Below are 23890 nucleotides of genomic sequence, written 5' to 3'. Positions count from 1 at the left end.
CGAGAAGAGATGTAATAAAACCCCTTGGAAACTCTCGATAGTGTGGCATCAAATTTAGTTCAAAATTCTCAACCTACGAAACTAATCTGTGAGAAAATAGAGATCCCAAAAGCGACTAACTAAGGCATTTAAAGTTGATCTTCTATGTGTACCTTCACGACCGTCTTAATCGATGAAATTACGTCAATTTCTAGATGTAAATTGGTTTAGTTAAGTAAATAGTATCAAAGTATCTAACACAATTTGACAATTTGATATTCAGCTGTTCATATGATTGAACAATAAGTAATAAATACTGATTGTATAATTAATAACAAGTAAATGATTGGTTACTCACTTCCCGTCGTCTCCCATGATCACCCGACATCATCCAAGCCGGCTTCTCCTCTATGGAAATCCTACGTGGCTACTTGAGCTGCTTCCCCATGGTACTCACACATACGCGCGAGAATGCGATTTCACGAGCGCGCGCGCGCGCGCTAATTACCGAAACGAATACAGGAGTAATTACGCGGACGGATATTTCCTGATTAAAGTGTGGCGATTCAGAATCGCCATGTTCTCATCGCGTCTCCGTGGCGTTCCGTTGGCCATCGTCGAAAATTTCGATGGGGACAACACTCCGGTTTATCGCGCGCCGCACGCTAAGATTAGGAACGCCGAGTCGAGGAATGCCGGTAGACCCTTGTTTTCCGTGCATGCGTTATTTGGCACAAACGCGCGTCTTCATGGATTACTCCAATCAAATACGTCTTTAAAACAAAGATTGACACTTCGTTTCGCGAGCGTTAAACGCGTGGAAAGCAGAGTTAACTGTACAATGCGATGCGACGCGACGTGACGATTCGTCCGAAAATACAGAGAGGTGGAAGAAAATGATACAGGATTCAGTATTCACTGTAATAGCACACCTTTCGATCGCGTGAATTCCGCGAAACGCACGTTTTACTAAGAAAAAATAGCTTGCAACTTGCCGTTACCCGAGTACGACTCGCGACACTCGGCGCCTTTCAACGATCTGAAGTTAGCCGACGAACTGCGGGCGCTTCAATCGGTACGCGCCGTGCGAGGTAAAAAGTTCAAATCGTTTAATGCTATATATATTTTACGTACGTACGAAATTATACGCTTTAAACGAAATTTGATTAATAAGAGGTCTAGCAACAAATTGATGCCAACGTTTCTGCCAACCAAAGGTTGGCAGCAGTCGGTCGTAATAAAAAATGTATTATATAAATTTAATTTAATTTAACATTAAACACATTATATAATTCTAGATTTAAATTTAATTTAATGCCTTTATTTATGCACTGTGCAAATTACTTCATGTATAAAATCATATCGAGAGCAGTAATTGCATTTATTTTTCAGACTGTAAAAAATGAGGTAAAAGGGTAAATACAATTCGCTTCATCAACGGATCGTAGAAGTTACGCGATGAAACCTGATAGACGCGCATCAGGTTATCGATGGGATACGAGTATCCCACTTTATGCAAAACATCACTGGCTTCTGAATGCCGAAGGTTGCACTCCTAATTCTAACTCTATCATGGGCTCCACTTTCAATATCGGATCATGAATGTGGAAAATAATTCGACCAGCTTCAACTCATGTAGAGAAAACAGGAAAATTGTATGATTAAACTGTGATAATATTAATTCAACATATGTATAAATAAATATGAGAAAAACGGAACAAAAATATAAATGTGCGATAATATGCAAATACAGATTTTACAAGAATGAAAATGTTTAGAGTGAGATTAAAGATGTAAAACACAGTTTTTTTCTAACAGAAAAAAAAAAACATTGGAAAACAATTTTTTTTTATGATTGAAAAAATACAATTTGATTTTTTTATAAGAACGGTAGCACAATGGCACGAGTTACGAATAGATCGTAAACAACATTCAATTGTTTTGAATTGGGAACTGACGTCTACAGCCTACAGCATGAATAGAGCTATCTAATCTTCTATTTTTTTTTATACTTTTGAATTTGTTAAGAAGTGTATTTTAATTCAGTTTTTACATAAAATAACAACATTGCATTTGCATATACTGCGATTAATTTGTCGATAAATTAAAAACTTCGCTTTGTAAAAGCGTCGCACTCAAAATGTTGTAGATGTAAGCTCGCATAAATTATTTGTTTACTCAAAGATATTCAAAGTACTGCAAAAATATCTCGGATTAAATATATTTTTTTTAAATAAAGAACTTGCAAACAATAGTTCGCAGTATGATCATATAAAAATATATTTAATGCTAATAAAATTTATTCAAATACTTTTCTCAAAGAATTTACTTAATTAAAAATAGTAATTACATAATAATCCTCAAGAAAATCTACATTTAAATTAATGGTAGTTTAATGTGAGTAAAAGTTGAAGTAATTCTATAAAAAATCAATTTGAATCTAATCCTTAGTAATTTTGAAGGATTTAATAAATAATATAAAAGATACGAAGCACTTACTCGTTTCCACAAATAGTCACAACGTATTATCAAATGCGATGTCTAGACAGGAACGCTGCAAATACGTTGAAAATTGATGCAAATTTAAGCGTTAAAACATTCATGACGGCAAGTATACATACGATTTGATTCCTAATTTGGAAGAAAGCCGAGCCACTCACGAAAGTTGGTGCGCTGTAATAAGAAGACTTCTCGCGGTTGTAGACCGGTGTTAGGAGTCGGAGGTAAGGTAATCCGTGACTACGGCAAGATCCTGGCGGTTCGTGTTCAGAACTCCTCGGCAAGAACGCTAACGCTTATTAGAGTTTGCTCGTTAGAACAATCGCGGAGAGCATACGGCAGAATTAGCCGGCGTGCCATTTAGTGATAGCTACGCGCTTCTTGAGCAAATTGTAATTAACAACGGAAAACTGTCATTCACGCGAATACTATGCTATTAGATTGTCGGAATGTTTCACGTCAAATTGATTTATAGCTTGATAAATGGCGTTTCGATGAATACTCTTTCAATTTCCTGTTTCCTCTTTTCGAATTTCTTTCACTCGGAGAAAGATGAACAAGATTTTCATAATGATATATTACACTGTGTAATGGAAAAAGAAATCGATGTTTATAGCCGGCAAGAAAAATAACAAAAATTTAAAGAATGCGATTCACTCTTTAATAGACTCTGGATTCATTTACGGACATGATTGCATTCTAAACGTCTCAACGAACGGAGAGGTCAACCTTTTCAGCGCTTCTTATTCGTCTCAAGCGCTCGATAAACTCCATTTAGGAGGCAAGCGCGCAAAGGTGCGCCTTTGCGAAGTAATGCAAAGCATCAGCCTCGCAGCGTCGCGTCGCGTCGCGTCGGAACGCAAAGTCCTGATAATGCAAAGCGGAATAAGGCAGTCCGTCGGGGGCTCGCGAGCCGAGATACCGCATTGCTAAAAGGGGATTGGAAACTGGAATCTACGTGCGAAGTAGCACTTGTCGCCACATTCCCTCGCTCTGCGATCTACGTCGAAGATCCCTTCCCTTTAGACTTTTCTCGCTCGCACCTATGTCCTGCACGGAATCCTCTGCAGCCTGTAAGGGGGAGGGAAACCGCGAAAAATCGCGGTGCGCGCGGTATCGAATTACTTTAAGGAAGGTAAAACCTGAGAAACTAGATCGCTAACCTGAGAAACTAGATCGCTCTCGAATTTTATGGCCTCGGCTTTCGCCACGCTTAGCTTTCTTACAGTACTTTTCCAGCCATGGGAGATGTTGTAATCACTTAAAGCACTCGTTTCCTCGCTATAACTATATTGAATTATAATGTCGGAAGAATTATTATGCGAATTCTTTTCTCGCGCTACACGTCGGAATTAAATTTTTTATACGCTACCACTCACATTTTTTAAATATAGATTAATATAATATACTCTAAAAATTTTCGCTTTAATTGCTCCGCATTAAAGATGCGTGCAGAATTCAGTCTTCATGTGGTTCACAGTTATTTATTAATCCTTCAATCGAAAAAAGAAGAAATTTCCAGATGTACTCGTACTTTAGTAATCGATACTACATATGTATAAATTGCATGTTGCCGTATGAAATAAAATTATTCGTTTCAAAGTATATTCGCGAGAAAATAATGTATTTAGAGTACTAAAAAATAAAAGTAATATTTTAACATAAATAAAATAGCTGATCTTCGTACGAAGATGGAGAAAGTTACCATGAAAAAATTCGCTGTTACTCGTTTCGTGTTATTTGACAGAAATGCATATAGATCGTATCCTTTGTTCTTTGCACAATCTTCATAGCAGAGGATACAACGTAAAGGGACTATATATGTTGCAGTTATGAAGCTACCACGGTTATCTTGCCCCTGTCAACTTGCCCGAAACGGCTTAATGTAACGGCACGGCTTCTAGTTTGTAAGTTATGAATTCCTTCGGTAATCCGATATGCAAAATATGTATGTTATAGCTGAGTCTTCTCAAGCAAAATATCGCTTATTTTCTAGAATACATCTGAATCCGCAAATCTTCGTTTCCCAGAAATGGAAAATCCTGCCAGTCAAAAAGTCAGACGTTTGAAATTAGATTCCGTTTCATTTAAACGATTTAATCTGCGTCCACCTCGTATACCAGACGAAAGCTCTTTATCTAATAGCAATCAAGCCGTGTGTAGCAATCGGTTGCCGTTCGTAAAAAATGTCAAGGCATTCCAACGTATTCCAACGTATTTCAGGATCTATTGAATTATGCACGCGCCTCCTTAAATTTTCACACGCTGGGTCTCACGTAAAGTGTTACGTTCGTTTATTCGAAGATTTATTCTTAGTTCGCGAGAAAGTGGAAGAGAGTGCAGCTAGTGCTCCGTCCTGATGTGTGTATACAATACGTACATTCGCACGGCGCGTCACGTACAACGTGAAAAGTGCCGCTTAACTCGCAAAGTGATTCGAGTGGATGGAGAGGCTGGCTGGCCCATAGCCTCTCTCGAAAAACGAAAGTTCCTACCAATTCCTATCCTCTCCTTTCATGTCGAGTACCTCGTGCGACTCTCGAAATCAAAGAACGGAAAGGCAGCTTTAACCGCCGATACTGAAAGCTCCAGACTCGTTCCGCCGAGTACATATTATAAGAATAGAAAGACTCGCTTCTAATATGATAACAATGTCAAACGCGAGAAAGATTCGGAATCGTTGAAATCGATTTTAGGTAAAATTTCATCGTCCAATCTTCCTTAGAATTTTTAAACTTATGTAGAATAATTTAAATCGATTTTCCTTCGGCAAACAAGGATCGTTTACAAAAGTGAGATTAAACCTACACGAGAGATTAAAATTTATATGAGTCAATCGAGCGCGAGACCATTTCTATTCAGCTGTCTAATATTTACTCGCGTTCGTTAAGGTAACCGATTTTCAGGCGGTGCAATTTGCACTAGCACTCTCTCTCTGTCTCTCTCTCGCCCACTGACGAGACACTGCTCCGCGGCCGCAACCGCGGCCGCGCCGTGCATTTTTCGCAGAAAAGCCTCGGCTATCTCTCCGTCAGCGTCTCTCGCAGTCGCCTATGCACGTGGACTCTATGTGAACTTTTTAAGCTGTTTACGGAGTATCGTGTCTACTGCAAGCAGCTTTATCGCAGCTTATGAACTTGGTTCGAGTTCGATGATCGAACGAGCGTCGTGCGGGGGGAGGAAAGGCAAGTTATAAATTCGTTACAACTCGTATACGAAATATTGACGGGGGAGAGAGAGAGGGGGGGAGGGGTACGAAGACGATGGCATCTCTAAAGTAAACAGACGGAGGATCTACGCGCGTGTTTCCACGGCAGCGGCGACGGCGGCGGCGGCGCCTGCATCCATTACAACGACGGAAGCTCTTAAAGGCAACTGTTTTCGATGGCAACCGCAGAGATGGCTCCGCAGCGATCCCTAAACGCTCCCCCGACATTGCGAATCATTATTTTCGTCACGGCAACGAGGAGTACTCTCGGGAGACGCCTTTTATTACCCTCGGCGAGTATCGCTTTTGCCCGCCCTTCTCGCGTCTCGGACGACCGCGAGTAGCAAAACACTCGGTCCCGACGATTTAAATTCACCGCGCCTGCAGCCGTCTGCGACGTTTCTCTTTACTTCATTTGGCACGGAACTTTTGCCCGGCGCGGCGAGTAAAACTTGCTCGGGATCCAGCACGTAGCTAAATGAATTAAACGTTTTGAAGCGACGAACGATACCAGGCGGTGTTCCAGCGTCAGCGCCGCGCGAGACGACCGTTCGCGCGCTCGCTCTCCTGCTCTTCTTTCCTCGCGCTTCGGCTTTAAATCCGCCTTACCTGTCCGCCGATATTGTTTCGCCCACGCCCGTGGAAAGTTTGTTTTTAATTACTTTACTTTCGGCATAAATTGCTCGCAACGTTTACCGCCGGTCGCCGTGTGCAATAACCTCCCTTATACGCGCCAACGCAAATCTTCGAAAGTGCGCTACCGCCGCGCCATGTACGACCACATCCATGGCTTTACTACTTGCCGTGTAATGGCATTTACGCGGAAGTATATCGACGTACCACGCCATTATAAGCATCTTCCCATTTTCGCAAAGTAAATATTTTTCTTTTCCCTTTCTTTTTTTCGAAAACACAAGTACGGTGCATGCAGCCTCGTACTTTTCAATTATTTTAAAATTATAAATTAAAAAACTGCGCTGAGATGGCGCAGAAAGTGCTCGTGATGAATAATTTTAATCTTTCACTTCTTTTTCCTTAATAACGCAACTTCTGAGAGCGGTCGACGTTAAAAATCGAGATTTTGATCGACAGCTTGGAAATAAGGGGCGCGATGAAAGTAAAGTAATGTCGCAAGAGCTTCCGTCGGATAATCCTCTCCCGCTCTGCCACAGAATCCTCCAGCGGTGATCCCCGGGACGGTGCGTTATCGAAGATGCAGTCGCGAAGACGCAGTCTTCCGCTTGCGTAGCGACACTCGCGCGACACTTGGCCGGCGCAAGAGAAACGATTAATGTTTTGAGAGCTGAATGCATATTCGCTCGACTTCTCCCCTTCGGGATAGGTCGCGCACGAACGCTACCCGTTGTCCCGTTACGATGGCTATAAATACTGCTTTGTATGCATGCCGAGTGAGGCGGGTCCGCCAAGCACGGATAATAGGGAAGGAAGGAAGGACCCGGAGAAGCTACTTTGTCCCTTCGTCCTTAGCGCCAACGGTTTCCCGTCTTCCCATCTTCCCATCGCATCGGGTGCGCGCGTATGCTTCGATAACGTCGTAACGTAATAACGCAAAGCTGCTCTCGCGACAACGAAGACGACGAGGATGACGAGGACGACGGCGTCGCGCGTCGGCTTGTATCCGCCCACCACACCTCTAATTATAATTATCAAAGGATTCACGCTGGCGGCGTCTCCATCGGTCTCATACCTTGCGGACATTATTTTGATCCTTGCACTACGACGCTCGTTAATGGAGCGATTACCTAGCGAGTACGCGCGCTCGTTACTCGTTACTCATAGCTATTTTCAGAGAGTATCTATGACAGGCTTTCATTTAACGTCCGCGTTGAAAAAAGAATATTGTAGTAAAAATTATAAGAAAATTTCTCCTTTCTTCGGGTACACTGGCATTACGATATTTACAAAAGCATTACGAACGTTGTGTATTTTATAAAAGAATTATTCTAAATACACGAATATCGAATTGATAGAATCAAAAGCAATATTCATTATTACGCATAATTTAGGAAGCTTTACTAATCAATAATTAATATTTTTCCATCATAATTAAATCTTTCCCTACTTTTCACACTAATGTAATAAAATAATAATAATACTCTTTTTTATCCTCTCACTTTCATTCCATGTATTCAAAACTTTCTCGGAATTAATTTCCTGCAAATGATAATTGTATGTGTAAAAGAGAGAGACAGAGGGAGTGAGAGAGGGGGGAGGGGATAGGAATATAAAACAAAACTCTTCGCGCGTTAAAGCAATATTTTAACGCGGATGACGGTGCATTAACTTATCCAAGTAACGTCAATCACGGGATGCCCGAGTTTTCTCGACGATATGGTCCACATTAATTTCATTTTAACATCGTTCGCATTAAGCAGCACGTATCACGAATCGCGCGTACGTGACCGCGTGTGTGTAGCATATATCACAAACTGCCTACGTGACTAACAAATCCGTGAGCAAGGTATGCGAAGGCGTACACAATTTACACGGATAGATTTCGCCAAACTACGCGACTCTGTTCCGAAATTGGACATTTTGTGGGGGATAATAACCCGCCCGGAACGGAAATGGGTCCATTTCGAGGGGGTCCATTTCGAATCCGCTTCCTTTTTGGCGCAGCATCGAACTGAAACTTTTATCAGGCTGTATAACGAGGGTCCATCGCTAATTATTACTATCTTTATGCACCACCTAGATACATCCATTAAGCCGTAGGAATTACCATTCCCTTTTAGTCGGATCAAGTCTCCTTTTCACGGCAAGAATCCGATTTTGGACTATCCAATTCTCTTTTTAAACGCACATCCTCTTTCTCCTCGATAATGATAAAGAATTAGTAAATATAAGTCTCTTAAATACGTAAAAAATGTGAGCTTTTAACGTTATTTCAAACACTTAATTATGTTTGCATAAAATTCGTTATGGATCGATTTCGTTGAGAAAGACGTATAACATTGCTCAATATCGTGACGTGAATCTTGATAAAATCTCTTATATAGCGCGTTTAGAGATTTGCACAGCTTATCAGGTAATATATGTAGGTAAGAAAGCTTGAGATAGTAGAGTGCAGAAACACTGGACAAAAGTTTCTTGCGGTTTCTGTAAAAAGAATAAGGAAAGCCAAAGAGGATAAGTAAAATTTTTATAAAACGCATCAAAAATATTAATGTAAATAAAAGCTGCAAACAGCTGTTCATCAATGCTGTGACTAGCTCAAATATCATAAAAAAATATCGTTTTGTAATATCGCCCAACATTGCTTTTATCAAGTTTATATCCAATTTTATGCAATTAAAATGCCAAACAAAAGAGTGTTTGTATGTATCAGTGAAAGATATGACGGTCACACCTCCATTAAGATTTGCATGCCTTTTAGAAATTATAAAAGAAGGAGCAAAAGAAATCTTTGAAATAAATTTGCGAATTAAATTTGCAAATTTTGTCCCCCTAACTATAAAATAATTGTAAAACAGTTGCAAAATCGTGAGGTAAGATCTCATTCCGCTGAAATCATCAAACATTGCTTGCCACATTATTTACGACTCTCTGCAAATAGACGATGAATGCATGATGATTCGAGGTGGAACAATGTAAAAACGTAATATTTCCTATCCCACCGGTTGCGATATCGGAAGTGTAATGAATATCAACCATCGGAAGTACAAATGTAAAAAAAAAGAATAAATAAAATACTACGCGAAAACTTCGTATTTCATTCTGTGTCACGTCCCGTCCACACCGGGCGCGGCGTTTTAGTATAATAGAAACGTCGGCACAATGCCCGTTACTCGGCATGACGGTTTTTTTTCCTGTTTTTTTTATTCTTTCTTTTTTTTATTTCCTCGCCGACCTTTTCCGACAACCCGTCAAAGCAATCACCCATCGGCCGCGCGCACGTGTCCGGCGCGAGCAGCACGTAAATTCACCGAAAAATCCAATTAATCTTAATCAAGAACCGATTGCACAAAAGTCGCGTACGAATTCCGCGCGACTCGGAGGGGAGACGACAATCCTCGGATCACCGGCCGGTGCATCCCGATCGTACGAAATTGATATTACGCGCGATAGAAACGCGTGGTGAAGAACACCGACACACCTAAATGCCGTTATCCAGCGAGCGGGACACATCTCATCGGCGCGCCGCACCACTAAATACGCGGGACATAATAATAATAACATTATCGCTCGAACGAACGATGGTCCGGTGCATTATCGGAAAGCGCTTGCACTCTCGCGGAGAGATATGGGTCCGGTTGTTAAATAAACGCACAGATTGGATTTTTAATGAATGTTCCGCGCGTTATGAAAGTCTCCTGATATTTCGTAGAATTGCATGAAATTCGGCGGCTTTGTGCTGCAGCAGCAGCAGCGAGCGCTGCCGGCGAAAACATCGATGGAGCGACAGTCGCGAATATCTGCTCCCGACGCGATCGTATATCCCATAACGAAGCGATAAGAAAGAGAACAAAGGGGGAAAAGTGTAAGTGAAATACGATGTAAAGGGACCAGCGAAGACAGCGGAGATATAAGACGGCGGCGGCGGCGATGCCGGGGGCTCAGGTTGCCGGCACAGATGGAGTGGAAAGAAACGTAATTACAAATAGTTCTACCTTTCGTCCGCAGTCCACATCGTTTCCTGCCCACTAACTTTCGCCGACCATTCGTTCTTTCCGGACTTTTCGCTTGAGACCGGACCGAGAGGTACAGACTGAATTTGATAAATGGCGACGCCGATCGACGGAGTTTCCGGTACAACAGGTAATTTCTGGAAACGTTCGGTTCGCTATCCCACGTTTATTAGATCGAATCGTGTTCTTGACAACGAAGACTGATTTGCGTTACCGTGGAAACATATACTCGTCGTTCGTGTCCGTGACTCTAAAGAACTCGCTCAATTTTCCATTAGATGACTCAATTAGCTTTGAGAAAGAAACGTTGTTTCGCGTCTTCGCATGTTAAACTTGTTGGAAAAAATATATAACATATGTCTTGTAAAACCGCATTTCGAGAGAAAGCAGATTTATTGGCAATTCGACATTAAACTATATCGAATTTAAGCGAATACCTGTGTATGATTTGAGTAAGCGCGTTTTAATATAATAATGGCCCTCTATTTAATTAGTAAATAACGACTGATACAGTTCCGCTATCATAAATTAACATTACCCATTCTAGTTATTGCGTTAATTTAATGAGCGAGGAGTTTGATTATTCGAGCGGCAACAGTTTCGTTTTCAGCACAGTGCGTTTTAAGCAAATTACATTTTACGAAAATTCGATGTGTTTCAAAAGGCAGCGAATTAACGTAACGTGTTTACGGACCGTTATTTTAAATACAGGATCGTAATAAAAAGACAATAATCAACAAAAATATCTGACGCAGAAACGATGACGAGACATGGTCACGGCAGACATTACTTTTTTGTAAATTGATTTATCGACTACAACCGTTCGTTGCATATTTATTAAAACAGCTCTTAATTAGCAGATATGCGATTATCTTTCTGCGAAACATGATGAAATTGCAAACAATTGGACATTCTTTCGGGAAATTTGATTAACCTTAATATTTAATTAAGGAGTTAATACTACGAATGAAATATTCGACGTGTCTGCGAGTGAGCGTTCCTATCTGGTTACTCTGATTATTATTATTTTTTTTTTTTTCAATGGATATTATGCTAAATAACTAAATAACTTTGTTTATTTAACAAAACCAAATGCATTCTATGTGTAGCGATGAAACAAAGCGGAGAGGAAGCGTTGTGTTTTCAATTTTTACCAGTGTTTGCTTTAATTCATACTAAATGCGCGGTTGGCAGCGAAAAATGTTTAAGTATTTATATAATTATTTCGTAACTGTATAACACAAATTTGCAATTTGCATTCGCGCATTTTCACGTTTACTTGCGCTTGTGTCCGCTCTAATTCAATTATATTTTTCAAATTGGCTCATCGCTATCGTTCGTGATATATTCAAGCAATCAGCGAGAGATCAACAGAACGGAAAGTGTTTCATTCAGTTACGGTCATTAAATCTTCAACTAGCACGAAATCGCGTAATCATGATTTATCCGTGTTCCCGAGTTCGCTTAATCCCGCGATTGAAGTCAACGTCAAATCGTCATCTTTGAAAATGCGATATTTTGACAAGCGCGTCGGCGATATTTTCGGCGAAAATGTCGCAGTAATGGAAAAGCGGAAATGGTGTAATAATGCCGTCCTGCCGCCCGACTGTCCGACAATAATCACAGTTACCGAATTCACCATTTTGGATTTAAATCATCATCAAATAGCTTCATGGCATACGGTTGACGTCGCATTTCCGCTTCACGTCTGGACAATTGTGATTAAGCTTCAGATATATCTCAATGTCACATTTAGCAAATGGAAATTTTGTAAGAGCGCGCGACACTTGTCTAGATATGAGTGAGTTGAGTGCACCAAACGATATTTTTCTATATATTTTTCAAGTCTTAAAAAATATTTATTAAAAATTAAAAAATTAATTGGATTAATTTGATTAGATCGATAACAAACACGCGTTTCATCAATTTCTCTCGCCAAGATATCTTATCTCCGCAGCTTTCGTGTCACGAAAATTACGTAAACAGCGGTGAGAGTGCACTGACGCGCAAAGAGCTCTCGATCCACTCTCATGCCGACGCAAATGAAATCTCATTAAAGAGCGCGCCACTCTCCTAAACGGCCAGTCCAAACCCGACGAGGTCGACGTCCTGCGGGATTTTGGTCGCGCAAGACCAGTCTGGGAAGCTCGACATTCAGAGAAATTCGTCGCGTGGGATTTGTGTCGTTGACGACGGTGCAAGTATTTGCTGATTGCGCCGAGGGCGACTGATCGAGTTAGATGCAAACCGACCTTGCAAAATCGGACCACTCTATATCCACACGGAATCTTCTATTCCTATCACCAAGTTACTGCAATTTCGGTTCAGGCAGGCAGGAAGGCAGGCAAACAGGCAGGCAAGCCGACCACCAGCCTTGCCTACTCGGTATACGCAGAATTAACGGTAGCGGCATTCCTCTCTCTAGTCGGCCGAGAGAGTGCCGAGTGCTTCGTTAACTCGTGGAGATCCGCTGAAAGACGTGCCGAGGGTGCGAACAGAGAGGCGAGGTTCCGATCTGGAGCAGCTGCTCCACGAGAGACGGGGTACCTCACTACAACGGAAAGCCATTGCTCGACCACGAGTGTTCTTCTTCGGCGAGATGTAGCGTCGGCGCACTCGTGAAAAAGAAACGTGCGAACTGCATTCGTAAATAATAAATAAAATTTTACGTTGAAGCGCGTTCCTCGTTAAAAATAAAGTTACTGTAAAAAGAGACGAGAGTCAACAAACTTCTGAGAAAATCTATATTGGCAAGAAAGTGCTCTCGACCTTTGATGCATTCAAACCATAATTTTCTGACGAGTGTATTAGATTATATGTTATTCGTGCCGTATTTCAAATAAAAAAATATATTTTACGAAAAATATGTGTAGTTTTAAATTGTTCTCAAGTTGACCAACAATGCGTCCCCATTGCTCCATTATTATCCAGCAATATTGTAAAAAAGAGCTCAAAATAAATTGACATTATTAATGGTGTTCAAAACGTTTTTTTGCGACTGGTTAATTCTTCGATTGGTATTATAGTATTTATAAAATTCGCGAAATCAGATAGTTGGTAAGAAATAAAACTTTCCAGGCGAAGAACAACAAAGCGAAACACACAAACGAAGGAAGGTAAGAGAGTTGGTCGAGTCTCAAGGGGATGAGTAACGATTACTGAGTTTGAGTATCCACTTTGCCAGGTTGAGGAGAGAGAGCAAGAAGGGACGAGAGTTAGACGAAGACGCTCGTAGATTCCGTTAATTGTACTCGACCCTCGATCGAATCAAGTTTCTTCATTGCTTGATTCTTGCGCATCCGTGAAAATGAGTGTGACGAGCAATTAAACGACAACTGTCCTTTGTTCTCTAATTAACAAAATTAAAAAATTGGTAGTAGAGTAGCGAATAATTGAAAATTGCGGATTTTTAAGTGAAAATATGAATTTTACCGAGTATATACTTACACACCGCACAGTATTCCGCTATTAAAATTCCATTCCACTCTCGTTTACCTAAAAGAACCTAACCCGTCCGAGAACAGCGCGCTATTTCCGCTCGGCGCAATGTATCGTTGCCAACGTAATTAGCCGTCGAACGCGTCGCATACGAGAGTACGATGGTGAATGCAACCACGTATTTCGGGTATCGCGCAGCTTCGTTGCAATTCGATTGCCGTTAGAGCGTGGATGGGATGGGAACGAAGGAAAAGCGGCGGTTTCCTTCGCTCGCGGAAGGAAAACGGCGCGGCGGCGACTGCCCAAGATTTATCTCGTCGCGCCGTTGTTCTCCTCGGCGACAGAGTCACGAAGGCGTGTAGAGGGCGAGGGTATAAAATATCCCGGAATTCCTGGTGCATATCGAGCGGAAAATTACAAATAGTTCGCGACCAAAGCCGCGACCTCCACGCAGGTCGCGTCCAGTGGCGGAAATGTAACGGAATGTCGCGTAAAAGCGTCCGGAAGGAATGAAAAACACTCGTCATAAACCTGCGTGTGAGTGACATGAAACAGAGGACACATGTCGATGCCGTACGACACGTTCGCGGTTTCATTTCTCTTTTCGACAAACACCGATGTTGGATGTGTATCGAACGACTTGTTTGATATCACGTTACTTTAATCGAAAATATTTGCGACGGCATGCGGCATGCGGCATGCGGCATGCGGCATGCGGTACAGTGCGGTGCGCACCACGCGCGCCATGTAAAATTCAGAGGATCGGTAGACGAATTCGGTAGAGATAACGGTATAAAATATTCGATGGACATCGACGGCCACGCGGGAGCGCGGGACTTCTCTCTCTTGTTTCCGTACACTGCGAAAATGACGCGCGCTCATCCGCGAAGAAGCGTGCTTTGAACCAAACTTTTCGCAGAGCAATACTTGCTGTGAACAAAGGAAACTCGCGGCACGCGGCGTGGCGCGGCGGCAATTTCAATACATTGTACTAAACGCACACACGTCGCACATCCTTCCCTTCGCACCCCAACTTTCGTCTTTACAGCCGCAATTTTGTGCGTTCGTCGTGGAGCGTGTTGCATAAATATATAACATGGCAATAATGCAACGTTAAGCCGTAATCTTCGATCAAGCGCGGCAATATATGTTCGAGACTCGATCGTCGACAAAGATAGTTATGTAGCGAAGAGGATGAAAAGAAAACGGTAAATTTCTCTTTAATACTAAATATCTTTATAATTCTCTTAAATACGTACATTTAAATTCGAGTAAAAAATATTTCATTAAGCTGCTAGTTGGTACTCGTACAAGCTTTCTTCATTCTTAAATAATTTATATCGAATAAATTATTAATATCTTGATATTTTAGTTTAAGAGAGCTCGTTAAAGACATATTTAGCTTTCACCGTTATATAAACCATGTAAAACCACTACACTTTATAATGCTCATGCTTGAAATATTAAAAGCAATTAAGGGGAATTTAAATCAAAAGGAATCTGTCCTCAAAACTGTAATATTCTTTGAAAATTTTATAGAAATCATCTTAGCAGTCTTGCAATAGCCTTAACTGCTACTTTGCTCTACTTTTAATTTTTAATTCCGACTAGTAAAAAAATCAAAATTGTTAACGCAAATGTAATTCCCACGGAAAGTGCATATCCATTTGCCGTGAGCTTTTACAAAAAGTACGTAATCTTTCCCTAGAAAATCTCAAAAAATTCCAGACTTTTTTTACGATGGGCAAACTTCTAATTCCCGTCGTAAAACAAGAAAACGAACGTTGCGCTTGTTTGAGAGAGACGTATACGTACGCTACGTATCGACTAAACGAAAACGAACGTGTGTCGACTGGCAGCTGTTCGCGGGACGAGCGTATCGTAATGAGTTTCGACGGGACTCGTGCGTGTTTTTGGGCCGCAACTCGCTCAGTATTTCAATAAACCGACAATACTACACGTGTACGTATGGATGGGGAGCAACGGTTACACGTTTGAAAATGGGAACCGCAGCATTCCAGTTCGAGCGAGACACGCTTCCAACGTCGGGGGTGCTCCTCTCGCTTCCGGAAGGGGGAGGGGGATGGAACTTGGGTAGGAGGGAAAAGTTGTGCGAGAGAGCGCGTGCTTTCAATAAAGTTTTACGGTTCTTCACTCGCGGCAAGCTCGCGCACGGTTCGTCGGGAATGTCTAACGGCTGCCGCGAAATCGCATGCCGGTTTACACACCAAGCTAACTTTCCCGCCTACCGCGATGCAATCTTTCTACCCCTTCCTCGCCCTTCCGCTGGAAGAAGCAGCGCGCTGCTCTTATTTCATCCTTCGCGAATTCTTCATCCCGTTCGTTTCCCATCGCACCACCACCACCACCACCACCATCACCTTCTCTCGGCTGGATGAAAGCGCCCTTTCTTGCGCGCGGCTCTGCGCGAGTTCGGTTGTCTGATGTATAGTTACATGGTTATTGGTTTCCGCCGTAAGGCACGCTCCTCGACGCTCTTTTTACGCGCGTTTCGAATAAATTTTCAGGAATATTCCTCGTCGGAGACGCGCCAACATGTGAATTCTCGTAAAACGTCGCAATTTAGAATACTCATCAAGTATTCCCGTATATTTGCGGGAGGTCGTAATTAATTTCGTTTATATGTGCTTAGAGACGTGAAAAATGTGAGCGGTTGTACGGACGCGTTAGCTGTAGCGGAGAAAAGAAAAGATAATAAGGGTGAGAAATGTAGAGGAAGCGTATCCCGTGGGATTAAAGCAAAGCTCCGCGAAATTGCTCGAAAGCCACGGAGTTTCAATAAACCTAGACGCCATCGCTAAGTCCGCCCCGTGATGGATATCGATTTTAATTTAAAACAAATCCAGCCTCTTTCGCGCGATGTTTAACGCTAGAACTAGAGTCTCGTAAGTGACGACGATCGAGATGCGAAGGCGATAAAAACACGAGTAATTCCTTTAGAAGTAGAGATCGCAATGTAGCACTTGTGAATATCTGCGCGATAAAGTGAAAGATATTTTCAAAGAAATTGAAAAAAACTCGTTATGCGGCAGACGGGAAAAACAATTGAGACGATGCAATATGTATAATACGTAAGTAAAAATTGTTCCGAGCACACGAATATAAGAGAGCGCGCCATCTCTTTCCGTATTCCAGCAATTTGCGCGTCGAAGCTTGCTAAAAACGGCGGGAGCCTCGCCGCATTTGCACGTTGATTGGCTTTGTGCAGCCATCAACCAAACATAATGCAAATCCTACGCCGTATAGCCAGGCTCGAGCTGCAAAACCGGCTCGCAAGGGCCTGTGAAAACGATTTGAATAAAGGTCTCGTATGAATAGTAAAACGAGTACGGACAAGAGGATGCCATTAAAGATATTCCTATGAATCCGCGCGAGTGGAGAAAGATTATCAACATATTGCAGGGTAAAAATTGTTGTCGAGTGTGCCCTGCCCGATTAGTTAATTCTTTGTGTAAAATGAGATTTGCGACACGAATCGTTAGTTCGATCGTCAGAAATTTGAAATAACTTGACAATTTCCTACGATAAAATTACGCATGATTAAATGTCAATCCTTTAACTGCAATTGTATTTTGTGTGACTTGAACAATTTATCGGACCATCACTTGTAAATGATTATTCCCGTTAGGAGGAAGTTTAAACTCACGTGTCACATTAATCATCTCGCAAACAAATTATAGACACCCAATACCGTCAGGAATGCAGAGAATTGTCGAGTCAAAATACGACGCGACGCATTGCCAGAACCAATGTGTTCACTACTTTGAGGTCAATCCTATCCCCGTGCAGTTTCTGTTCTTGAACTTAGTTTTCAGCGTGTCCGTTGTTATAGCTACTAATTATTCTTGGAACGTCCACGCCAGAAAGCAGTAACTACAGACGGAACTAGTTTGAAACCAGTCCTGTAAAGTTACGTTAAGTCCTTTCTATGTACCGACCAACATGCTCGACATAAATCTACCGGCTATCGCTTTCAGGACGCAGCCGTTTAATTGAATATACAAGCGAAGTTGCAAAAAAGTAATTGGTCGTACCATGTACCGCGATACATTAATTGCTATTTCCAAAAAAGAGACGCACGTAATTTTAAGATATTTAAAAAAATCTGTATAAAAAAATAATATAAACTCGCAAAATTGGTGAACAAATTGTTTTGCTTGTCGCGAAAAGTTTTGCGTTCTAAAAGTTTTAATGAAGATCAAGCTGGACGCAAACGAGACGCGCAACGCTTAATAAACTGTTGAGAGTTGCTATATGGCAAAAATTCGATAGATGGGAAAACATTTTGAAATATCGTTGACGGATTTAAATTAACCGTACTTTGACTGCGAACTATAGCTGGCGCAATTCGAGTCTGAGTAAGTCGAACGGATTTACGCATAATTGAGCGACACGTGCGCACGTCCGAGGAAACAGCGCCGTTCGTCAACCACGCACCGTATAATTACTTCGATGCAAACTGCTGGGAGCTACTTTCTGAAACCGCGACGCGAAAGCTACGGGAAAGCCGCTTTCGAACGATCGGCTTTGTCATTACGGGCGAAAACTTAGCGCGCGAGTTATTACTCGGAAAGTTACGTTATTGTACCGGTTGCATTCGCGAGCTTCGCATCCGGGCCGTAAATGTTGCACACAAAGGGGGGTTTCCTCGTAATGCACGATGCAAACGATATTATGCACATTGCATCTATTATATCCGCCAGTGTACGCAGTTCACGTCCGCGCCAAAACACATAGCTATTCAATGAACATGACTGATCACATATATCTGCATAGAATATTCAAAAAGTTATTATGACAAGTAAGTAAAGTAACAAATCTAATATTGAGAGAGAGAGAGAGAGGCCGATGTAAATATCTTGTCCAAATTTTTTTAGACATACCAAATTATATTTATTTTGCATATCGTTTGTTACGATAATATTTGTTATGCGTAGTAAAATGGTGAAATTACGTATGCGGCAATTCGCAAAGTTTATTTGAAAAATAAAGTATCGGGAACGAAAGCTACAAAATCATTCTTGCATATAAAATCGTTTGTTCTGATAAGCTATCGCAATTGCACTTGTAAACGGAGAGATGAAATGGAATTTCACGTGATTGCAATTTACGTTTGATACTCGTGCAGAGGACAGATAGACGATAAAAAGAAGAGCGAAATATCGCGGCAATAAAAGGAACCTGAAATATGAAATGCCAAAGTTATATCGGTCGAGTTTGGCATCTAAAAAAAAAGAGAGAACGCTGCCTCACGTGTATCACAAAGGCAAAGATAAATAGAGATTAAAGTTATAAAGATTAAGATAATAAGGATTAAAATCTCCCACGCAAATCTGGCTGTTTAATGGAATTCCATTGTGCAAACTCCTACGAAACAAAGGATGGTACGCGACTTTAAGGAAGTTTAAACCGTATTAATTCGTCACTCGGCGAAGTAAGCAAAAGAGAACTTCGAAATTGCTGCATTTAATAAGCAGCACTTGAACCCAGCAGGCGAGTTCCATGTTTAATCTTTTGATCTTGACGAAGGCAGTAAAACTTCTTCTCCAGATAATTCTACGCGCCTCGAAGTTTCGCTGTACAAAAAAAGGAAATTGCAATGTTATGTATCGATGCAACCCTATATATATGCCGATACCAATAATCGAAAATAGCCGTGATAAACAAACACTTAAAAAAAATATATTATCGTATTATCAACGAATGACGTTCATTAATTTGAAATTCATTGAAACAATAAACTTTTAATTAAGTTAGTCTAAACAAGAGACTCTGCATTACGTGCACGCTGTCTCTGTTAAAGCCCTACTCGGATCGTTGACCGCACGCGGTACCACGTGAGACAGGCGCACGTGCTTGCCGTCTGGGCCGCCTCCCCACTCTCTTCAACCGATGGAGAATGGGGAGACGACCCAGACGGCAAGCACGTGCGCTTGTCTGACGCGAGACCGGTGTGCGGTCAATGACCCGAGTGGGGCCTTAATAGAGACCACGTGCACGCGCATCTTGGGTGAACCGAGTCTCTCTCGCTGCGAGAGACTACCGCAAAGACTTTTAGGAAGATTTTGCATTGCACCACGTTACAAACTCTTGTAATTCCTTATGTTAGTTAATTTTAAATAATTTAATTTTTAACTTTAACTAGTTATGTTCAAAACACGTCAACTTTAATTTATTAACTTTTTAACAAAGTTAAAAATTTATTTGTATAAAAAAAGATTATAAAAAGGTTACAAAATTTTAAAAGAAAAAACAAAGAAAAGAAAAAGTTTAAAATGAAGAATTAAAAAAAGCAAATAAGAGAGCGAATATACACAAAAAAATACACATTTATAAGAATATGTATACATTTTTAATAATCGCTGGATTAGGTGTAGTATTTTTAAATTTTGATAAAAAAAATAAAAATTTATTTAATAAAATATTATTTTCTTTTTTGTCTTTCAAGAAAAATCACATGTAATAAACGGATAGATATTATATAACGTTGGATACAAAAAAGAAAAAAAATAAAATAATGAAAAATTTATAGAAATGTAAACTTGATTTCTCTTTCTTTCTTTGTCCCTGCATGATTTGAATTTATTTATTCTTATAATTATCATATCAAAATAAAAAATGACACTTGTCTACGCATTTTATTTTAACATTTATAATTTTTATATAAATATCAATTTTCGTTATGAACTTGATCAATAACGATTACATCCGCTTCATTTATCAGGAGTGATTAGACATCATCGACGGCAGATTGTAAGACATCTCGAGACGCGGAAGGATGTAGAACGGAGATTTAATTTTCTCACTTGAAAAGCTTGAAAGGCTTAAATAGCATATTCCTCTTCTTCCTCGCGCGGAGACTTTCCTGAAAAGTATAGATAGCGTTTTGATGCGGCGGCAAAGGCGACTCACACCCGCAAGTTTCTCACAGAGGCGACAGCGGTTCTAATCGGCTTCGAAACGAGCTCGTCTTCTCAGGTTCAATTAAGCAATCGACGTCGGTACGCAAGTAAATTAGCACGGACGATCAAAGTTATCGTTCCCCACTGTGTAAAAGGCTCCAATTTGATCTTTACGTACTTTTCAATTTCTCTTCTTCTCTTTTCTTAGAAATTATAGACTTTTAAGTAGTAAAATTTCATTTTGTTTAAAGAAATGCAATTTATCGTAATTCTATTTTTATATTTTAAAGATAGAAAAAGAAGACATTTATAATTTGTAATTTAAAAACAGCGAATGTGTAAATACGTATTCGTACTTTATATCGAGAACAAAGATCGAAAGAGAACGTTCTGTATAGAATAGACAAACGTGTTCGAGAGAAATGAAGAAAGTTTGATAGCATGTGTCATGATTTAGATGGTAGAGTTGTTTCTGAATACCCCAGATGTATATCCACAAAAGTTCTTTCCAACAGGAAAGTCAAAAGTGCCTACCTTCAGCCATTGAATAAGTAAAACTTCTGTATAGTTAATATATGTTATTACTAGTTAAATGTATTTTACGTTACAAGGAGAGAGAGAGAGAGAGAGAGAGAAGAAAAGAGAAGAGAAAAGAAGAGAAGAGAGAAAGAAAGAGAGAGAGAGCTTTCTCATTTGATGTAAATCCCGATCGATGTTTACCAAGCTCTGAAAAATAGTCTTTCCTCTGAGATAAGGTTTGATTCTACCTCCATCCTATTTCGTCTACTCTCTTGAAAATAGGATTGTTGAAATAGAAAAACGGTTTTATCCTCCTTGCCGCTCGTCATCCTGTCGTGTCGGAGGCGATTGATACCGCTCGACAAGTGTCTCGAGTTCCGCCAACTTTGCCTTTATCCGTCTTAGCGTTTCCTCCTTCGAGTTCGAACAGCACGAGGATATTACCGAGGTATTATGGCAAAGTGGAGAGTCGCTATTCCATGTCGCTAGGATAAGACGATTCTGTTTATCCTGCCAGGGATACGTTTCTCTCTCCGATGAGAGAATCAGCCGTTTTCTCTTTCAGTCCGCTCGACGGCAACGCGGCGACAGCTCGCTTGCCGATTTTCGTACGCTCTCTCATTTCGTATTCCTTTCCTCGCCTCTCGCTTGTTTGCGTCGAAGCTCATTGTCACTACGAGACGCTTTTAATTAGATGCTACTTTGCGGTTTTCTTTGTGCTCGAATGATCGTCTTTCGACAGTGATATTGTATTTATTAAGGTAACTGTTCACGAGACGAGATCTCACAAAAGACGACGACGCGTGCTTCACAACTAACATAAGACGCGTTACGCGTATCGCTAAATAAATTATACTTTCAAAACACGACTGGATATCCCCCGGTATTTCAGAAACATTATGCATGCTATACTTGCACAGAGTATATAGTAAGACGTCAGCTAGTAGGCGAGCGTTTTCTTTGAACAACGTGGAGACAGTTTTGCCGCGACGAAAATTTGGTTGGACGCCATACTGTGTTTCACAAGTTCCAAACTCTCCGCATTAAAGAACTCGGTAACTTAGTTCTCAATTAACTTTAGTTAAACAGGACTTTTTAGTTCTGCTTAACTTAATGTTAAACTAAAGTCTACTTGACATCAACCGAAGACTAAGCTTTCGCTATTCATTTGTTTTCCCGGGAAGTTTAATTTGTCAAAGTTCTTCTCAAATCCTGAGAAAAGCAGCTCCCATAATTATGTCTTGGTATAAATTTTTTTAGAAAAGTTCACGGCTGTTGAAAGTAAAATAAGAAGAGCAAAAATGAGCAAGTTACACGTTTGTTATTAATATCACACATATTTTAATATGATAATTACTGGGGCATTAAACATGTTTAATTTGTTTAATTAACTCGCTTGATTAAATAAAATTTAGCAGATGTTTTGATTTAGATTAAAAAAAAATACAAGTACTGGTCCTCAATTTTCGCGTATCTAAAATTTATAGCCTACAACGTAATTTATCTCTTAAATCCTGCGCTCTTGACTTTCCACGAGCATGGCAGGATAACGAATTTCATCGAGCGCAGTCGGTTTTGCATGTAGCTGAGCGCGTGCGAGTTAATCGTTCTTCCAGCGCGATCGCGAGGAACACGCTCGGGAGAGACAATTCCGCTCTTCTCGGCCGAACAATTTTCCGCGGGAGGTGGCCGACAAGATTTTACAGCCGGTCGTTTCGCGAAAATCCTCCGAGGACGAATTTCATTAGAATCACCGAGGTTAATCCAGCTTTTCCGCCGATCGCGGGCGTGCTCGCTTCACGGGATTATATCGCCAGTGAGAACGATGAGCTGAGAGAGAGGGAGAGAGAAAGAGAGCTCTCTACCTCTCCCTCTCTCTGTCCCCAACCCCGGAGGGGGTTGCCGAAGGACGAGACAGAAGCGGCGGGTTAGGTTTGATTATATGCGGTTGATTATACCCGCTTAGAGGATCCGTGCCCTCCGGACTAGTCAGTCCCGACGCGATCTTTTGTGAGACCGTGGAATTGCCAATCAAATATTCAAGCGAGCTTGTTTAACTGCCGCAATAAAGAACAGACGGCTCGAGGTAGGCGCGCGAGCAAGCTACCATCGCCACCGCGGCACATTCGCACCCTCTCGTTGCTTCCACGGGAGCTTTTCAGCCGACGCGGGCGGGCGGTGCTCGAATGCCCGTAAGGCCGTAAGGTGGTGGCGCGCCGCTCTGTGTCGGGGCACGAGTGTTTACACGAAACCAACGCCGGATGTTCCATTGTTAATGCGAGAAGAGATGGAGGAGAGTGAGGTAGCCCGACCGTACCCTGTGTTGATTGAAGTCGGACTTTCCGCGACCTCGCGGAAACGAACAATTCGAGAGACAACTTCCGCAAAGGCTTCTGCTTCTACTTCTGCTTACGATTCTCCGTGAATTTTGTACGTGGTACTTTTTAACAACGAGTTTTACTCTACTTTTTAACAAAGGATTCTCAAGAAATTTTATAAAACAATACTAATTTCGTATAAAAGTATTTTCAAATTCAACTTATAATTTCATTTTCTATAGATAAGATGAATCGAAAATATCGTTAATTATCTTAACGAACGAATTACATTTTCTCTTAATTGTCTCATGAAATTGTAGAAAACGTTAAGGTCTTGTACTTATTGCACTGCGTAGT

The 23890-nt window shown here is 41.1% G+C and overlaps 1 protein-coding gene across 1 annotated transcript in view; it reads left to right on the top strand.

Annotated features, from left to right (window-relative positions):
* LOC105204612 (LHFPL tetraspan subfamily member 6 protein) overlaps window positions 1–23890 on the top strand; it is a 66283-nt gene that overhangs the window by 22309 nt on the left and 20084 nt on the right. The window lies entirely within an intron of this gene.

Source organism: Solenopsis invicta, chromosome 3 (genome assembly GCF_016802725.1).
Source record: "Solenopsis invicta isolate M01_SB chromosome 3, UNIL_Sinv_3.0, whole genome shotgun sequence".
Classification (NCBI taxonomy): domain Eukaryota; kingdom Metazoa; phylum Arthropoda; class Insecta; order Hymenoptera; family Formicidae; genus Solenopsis; species Solenopsis invicta.
Note: the sequence above shows the minus strand (reverse complement) of the source record. Positions and strands in the feature narration are given on the sequence as shown.